The sequence below is a fragment of the Sinocyclocheilus anshuiensis genome, unplaced genomic scaffold, assembly GCF_001515605.1.
Source record: "Sinocyclocheilus anshuiensis isolate Anshui unplaced genomic scaffold, SAMN03320099.WGS_v1.1 scaffold1620, whole genome shotgun sequence".
Classification (NCBI taxonomy): Eukaryota; Metazoa; Chordata; class Actinopteri; order Cypriniformes; family Cyprinidae; genus Sinocyclocheilus; species Sinocyclocheilus anshuiensis.
The window spans coordinates 493,529-500,383 of record NW_015558680.1 but is presented as its reverse complement, the minus strand read 5'-3'; the positions used below and the strand labels follow the sequence as shown (position 1 = coordinate 500,383).

The 6,855-nt window shown below is 38.9% G+C and overlaps 1 long non-coding RNA gene across 1 annotated transcript in view; it reads right to left on the bottom strand.

Moving 5' to 3' along the window:
* Positions 1-1,376: 1,376 nt before the first annotated feature.
* LOC107681308 (uncharacterized) overlaps positions 1,377-6,855 on the bottom strand; it is an 8,616-nt gene continuing 3,137 nt past the window's right edge. The window contains exons 2-3 of the long non-coding RNA XR_001633239.1: positions 2,058-2,167; positions 1,377-1,482 (exon numbers count right to left, since the gene is read on the bottom strand). This is a non-coding gene — a long non-coding RNA (uncharacterized LOC107681308). The remainder of the gene's footprint in view (positions 1,483-2,057; positions 2,168-6,855) is intronic.

The window sequence follows — 6,855 nt, the reverse complement described above, 5'->3', positions numbered from 1 at the left end:
GGATGTGGTTGATTGCTAAACCAATAACAGTCATGTATACAATGGCATCTGTGAGCTGTTATGATATAGCCACTCACAGACCTCCTGGTAGGCACTTCAAAGATGTGCCACTTAAATCTATTAACATACAGAAACAAAATCAGACAACACAAAGAACGCCCCACCACCACCCACCCTAACAAACACACGGTACGCTCCATACCACCCCCCGCACAACTGCATCTGAGACACACATCAAAGAAAACACTGAAGCGTTCTGAAAACCTACAAGACCAGACATTAAATAAAATAGCACCACTAGTGTGGTAGCCTTTGTCTTGGACATAATACCAGTCTTAAATCATCTTCTGTCCCTCTGCCCTCCTGAACATCATTACAAATGTCAGATGTCAGAAAGAAGAAAAAACGCTCATCATCTGAGAGATTAACATCCCAATTACATGTGATATTTCATCATGATTAAGGCAGCAAACCATTTAGACCATGTTATGCCAGTTCCACTTAGTGAATGAGACAGAATCAGAGGAAAATAAAGAGGGATGGATGAGAAGAACAGAAAATATTATTATTATCATCAAGGTATAGGGATGGGAATTCCTCTTAACGATTTTAGTTCCTTAAGGAGCCCACAATGGGGCCCTATGAAATCCCATTTATTTTTTCCCAAATTCTGTGTTTTACGTTTTAATTTCTGTTTTAATGGTTTGATTACATTTTAATAATCAAAAAGGAAGTCTAATCAATTTCATTCATAAAACATTTCATAGGGCAGTATTATTGTTAAATTGTAATAAATGATTAAATTGTTTTATTAATTTTTTTTTTTTTAGAAATTCTGTGTTGATTTTTCCCAGATTCTGTTTTCCGATTTAATACAAATTTATTATAAAAAATTTGTCGGGACTCGGGTCACGGGAGAATGCATATATGAGAACCTTTAATGGAACTAAACGTCATTTGATTCCAGTATTTTTCTTGGTTCCAAAGCCTATCAAATTTTCATATTAAACAAGAAGTTGAACAGTCAAGTTAACAGAAATACATTTGCCAAGGCAGATAACAGGTCTACAAAAAAAATAATAATAAAAAATAAAAACCAAAAGGACAGCACACTGCCTCAACACTCTCAAACTATATTTAACCCTCTACCGCACGCATTATGATAGACCTAAAAAAAATGCATGTCATGTGACTTAATCAAAGCACATCATTGGCTAAACTAAGGTCTTCTCTTTCCAACAAAAAAAACGAGAATGTTCTCTTAAAGAGACAGTGGCAAGGAAATGAACACAAAGAGTATGTTGCCATATGGCTACACCATGCGGTAGAGGGTTAAAAAAAACAATGTTTCCATCATGTTGTTCTTTGTGAGGTAGTAGAGAATAGAGGCATCAGGGGCAGAGAACAGGGGCATCAGACAATGGAAGAAGGCGTGGAATGAATATTGTCAGTGGGTTGAAGCAGCTGCTGAATAACCTGCAACTATAGAATACAGATAACAATAATACTGATGAAGTGCACATGAGCTTTCAGGGGTGTTGTTGGGAATCCCATGAACACAGGTTTAACAATGCACACTAATTCAGAGGCTTATCCAATAATTAAAATAGCAGCGGCTGGATCCACAATGCCAAACAAACACCTTTATGAGAGGAACATCTATAATTTGTTACCAGTGAGAAAAACATGCACAGTTCAATCCTTCGTGCATAATGTCTGTCCTAGCATCGTTACCATGCTCTACTTGATAGGCCAAATGACAGCTAACACTTCCCTAAACATAACATTACAAGCTGCCTCTTCAATTTGATGCTACCCGCACACAAGCACAGAGGGTGACTGGAGATAAATAAAAAAAAAAAAAGTGAGGAAAAAAAGGGGAGAAGGTACATGTCTCATCATCTATTTTGATGCTTCAATTTACATTTCCCTGCCCAGCTTATAAAAGTGGACAGGGAACACAAGGACGCTGACACTGGGATATCTGGCGGGCGGCAGAGGTCAGCTTTTAAGCTGTCAAAAGCGCAGTACTTATTAGAATAAATCTCCAGACTCACCAAAGGGCAGCACTGGCCCCTGGTTCTGGCTGACCCAAGGTGGGTTGGAGAGGGGCAGAGGGCCTGTGCTCTGATGTGCAGGTATGAACCAAGTGTCCATAATGAAAAGCCTGTTCCATGAGATGAGGGGGGAGAGAAGAGAGGTAGCTGGAAAAGTGTAAGGGTTGAGGGACAGAACAAACATGAAGCCAAAATAACAGGGATCATCAGGCAAACTCATGATAGTATCTGAAACTCAAAAACAACCCCTCAGAGAAATATGACAGCTCAGGAATATTATATCATAAATATTATTCTAAAAATAAAAAACATCTAAACAAAAAAAAATATATATATATTAAAACTACAAAAATGTAAATACTATATTTTAAGGCAAATGTGCGAGACAAGATAAAATTGACATTGACCCATTGAGGTCAGGGCACAATTTTCAGTCAGGGAAGTACGTCAGAGAAAAACAAATGTGCCCAATCCCTATAAAAATGTTGATTTAAAACAATGAACTGACTGCGTTATCTGGATATTGGAAAATATCATTAACACTTTACACTCATCAAATATCATGAAAAATCACCCAGTATTTAGGTTCCAACTTTTCCAACTAGCACTTCTATGTTTCAGGATTTAGCTTTAATTAGAGCTACTGTTTATACAATATCAAGGAATATATACAAAAAAATAAAAACTTGCAAACATTTATTTTGTACATTTCCTTTCCAATCAACTTCTAATTTTTACAAAAAGTTTGAAAAGTGTTTTTTCCCATATTAGGTCAGATTTGTTACTGTCAATCATTTAAATCAAGTTCGGATTGTTTTATTGTGTTAAAAAAAAGCAAAAAAGAAAAGTGTTTTTTCCCCACAAAAAAGGGTGTTCAAAATTCTATCAGCCATTCAAAAAAATTATTCCAGATGTATTTAAAAATGTAATTTCCACCAATGTAAAAAATTTAATTTGTAAAATGTAATGTAATTTTTTTGTTTTTGCCCCCATTTTTCATGAGCTGAACTCGAAAAAGTCTTAGATCTTTGAGTTCAGCTCATGAAAAATGGGGGCAAAAACAAAAGTGTTGCGTTTATAATTTTGTTGGGTGTAGTTGTAAAGCGCAGCATTCCAGCTTTGTGAATATTCATTGCGAATTCTCGATGGCATGAGTCTGAATCAGTGAAATGTGATGTAAACAAAATGTTCGTGCTGACTGACATCCAAAGTGTGCACATAAAGACGTGTCTCTCAGACAGCGCGCGATCCCGATCTACACATATTCACAGAATTACAGTATTTCAAAATATCTGTCTTGGCGAGTATTCACACAAACATAATCTGTTATGTCTTAAGTGAGCATTTGATTAACCGTTGTAACATTATATTAGATCAGTGCATTACAGTAGGTCTTAATATATAGGCCGTCTGTCACATTATTGTTAATCTAACAATAAAAGAAAAGAGGGAATCACTCGCTGCTCTTGATTGAACTGCTTTTGTAGTTTTAATAATCAGTTTATTTGTAATGAATACACTAAAATGATTTTTACATTTGATTTGCCTATTTTTTTCTTATTTGAATGCTTCTGTTTAGATGTAAGATGAAAAAAACATTATTTAAATTGTATCTTTCTTATATTATATTTGTTCTTCTGTTTATTTGCATCTTTGTTCTAATTTTTGATTACAAAGATAAAATAAAAAATAGCTATATTGTGATTATTAATATAGTAGTTATTATTAAGAAAAGAAGTGGAGGAAAAGATGCAACGTTGCTAGATGATTTTGCTTTGGAACCTTCAGAAAACTTTAACTCGATATTTCTCAAAATTGGCTTTGTTGACTATCAACTTCAAACGGGTGTAGCTGTCATTTTTTGGTTGATTCCAACTAATCGTACATCATTTTGAAGGTTTTTTTAATGAGATTGTGGAAATAAAAAAGAATTCATTTTTGAAAATGTGCTCTATGAGACACATTTTGCCAGCACAGGTCACATATGTCCACTCTTTAACTATTGTTAATGACTAAATCAAGTTTATTGTCTGAAAGCACTAAGTTATTTAAGTGAGAAACACACACATCCAAAGTAAAAGGCAGAGAGTGGATAGACAACTCTATCAAATGTAGATCATTCCCTTAAAAAGACTGACAAACTCTGACCCCACCAAAGAGGATGAAAGCAAGAGATCGACATAAACGTAAGAGTGGAAAATCAGCCAGCCCGCAAAGACAAACACCAGACAGGAAGAGCTGGAGGCAATCGCTCGGTACTGAATCAACACTTGTGTTAGTGCCCCCATGAGAGAAACCCTGTCGCCGCCACACCTGAGGAACGCTCTCTGAAGCACCTATAACACAGTCAGAGGGAAATGACGCCTGAGCCAGGCTGCATGTCTGAGCTGACCCTAGAACAGGTCCAAAGCTTTAACTGCACTGCGTCTGCTCTGGGTGTGGGGAAGAATGAGGTCAGATCCGATGGATTCAAAAATAAATAGGGAAAAGTTCAACAAAATGGTGGCACAGGTTGATCAATGCAACTATCATCAATCACTCAGGGCCGTTTCCTGCAGGAAGCACACTCACTCTGCTTCCCTAAACGCTGCTGCGGCAGTTAGACCTGGTCACCCAGGTGACCCCCAGCGACCCTTTACTATGACATCAGAGGCCCTGATGCTGTGCTGGCAGGCACTAAGGAAGGCAGGCCTGAGGAAGACCTTAGGGTCGAAATATTGTGATTTTAATAAACTTTGTTTTTGAGAGCAGTAGTGGCAGTGTGCCGATTTTTGTTTATTGACAGTAAGGCACTAAGAAAAAGCCACTGGAGGTGGCATTTGCCACAGGGCCCTGGAGTGCAGCCCACCCTACTCAACAGGAAGCAGAAGCATATCAAATAGTAACAGACAGCTTAACACACAAGCCCATAAAACTCTTAACACATCCAAAGCATGACTGAGCATCATGCCTCCGGGTACCTTAAGACCTGCATGTTCAGATGCACTGATGCTGAGAATATTTTCATTTCATGAGGGTCCGGCCATTGGTTTAGTTTCCAGCTTTGACTATGAGTGATGAATTAATGAAATTCCTAGATCTGGGGTTTGGAAAATTGTTGATGCCATTAACCCACAAATATCACAATCCCCTTTACTAAAATATAAAGGCAGCTATACATTTTCATGTACACTATCATTCAAAGGTTTGGTGCTTGTAAGATTTCTTAAATGTTTTTGAAAAAACATGCTGCATTTATTTTATTACTCCAGTCTTTAGTGTCACATGATCCTTCAAAAAAATCATTCTGATTCAGTGCTCAATTATAAGCTTCTCAATTATAAATGTGTGTAAAATACTATGTGAAACATATTATCTTTAAGCATAAGGCCACTTGAAGAGAAAGATAAAATACTATCTATAAACAGAATAAAAAAATTATTAACAGATTGCCAAGCAATCTTTAAAAAGCAGAATGAAACAATGTGTCAAATTTCATAAATTAACCTGTTTAGATATTATTATTATTATTTTCCCACCTACTCCCTTGCAACCCCTGCCCTCTGTATTTTCTTCCGCAAGTTACACCCCTTGTGGCCTGAGTGGCCTCCAATTAATTGAACTTGTTAAAACAACTTGAAGAGATGTCAGTTATAGACAATAGTGCAATTACATCAGTGTGAGTTATAGAAATAGGATGGGAACACTTTTAGAAAAGAAGTTGCAGGAAAGACAGAAGGGTGCTGCTTCCTTCCCCACAACATGTGAGCCATGAGCTAGCAACACTGAGCCTCAGAGCAAAGCACCTGCAAAAAAGCGTACTGTAAGCTGCTTCTGATAGAAATCAGCTACAAAATGACTACTTAGTAACTGACCAAAAAACAAAAAGCGCATACTTCAACAAATCCATCCTTAGTCAATCAAACACACGTGGCTTCATCGCTAAAGTTGACACCATTGGAGAAGATCAGAAAAAAAGCCTCTTTGATCTCCTGACCTGTGCTTCCTCTTCAGAGGAACGCAGCATGACCCAAGCTCACCCCTGCTTTGGACATAGAGAAGATTCTCTGTCTGTAGATTTCAGGGCTGGTCATCATTAGTTGCTTAGTTAAAGACAGCCCTGTTCAGCCCTCTCTTTTCGATTCTGACACATCTATCTTCTCAAGGCCACAGGTTCACAACGGCTAATTCAATTTCACCCTGCTGCCCCAGCCGCCAGGCTGCAGAGACATGCATCTACAAGATACTGCCTTGCAGCCACCGCTGGAGATTCGGAAGGATTTTGGAAGGCCTCGGGCGGCCTCGAATTTAATAGACACAGTTAACGAGATTGTAGAGGGGGCAGAGGAGGATGAGGCACAGGTATAGCATGCCATGGGCTTCCTGCCCACCGGTGTGGTGAATGTACGGGCTAGAACACCCACATGGAGAACGAAGACTCTTGCTCGGCAAACTATTATCAGGAGGAGGCCGAAGTGTGTGCGACTCTCTCAAGGAGATTTGGAAAACTTAGAGGGGAAAGTAGCGGGGGCAACATCTGTGTGGCGCACCATCGGCTTCGGTTCACTTATCGGAGCGCTCGCTCCCCGCACCAGATGTGACTCGGAGGTGGGCGTGTGTCGTGGCGAACGGCGGCGCAGCAGCGTGCAGCCCCCCTCTTCTCCTTTCAATACCTGACAGCTGCTGACCCAGAGGAGCAGAGGAAGAAGAGAAAATTAAAGTCAGACAGAGAAGAAAAGGAAAGAAATCACACTTTCTAAAATGCATTTCGGTTCCTGGAGGGCCACTGATAAGATGTGTCATTCCACAGGTCTAAGTG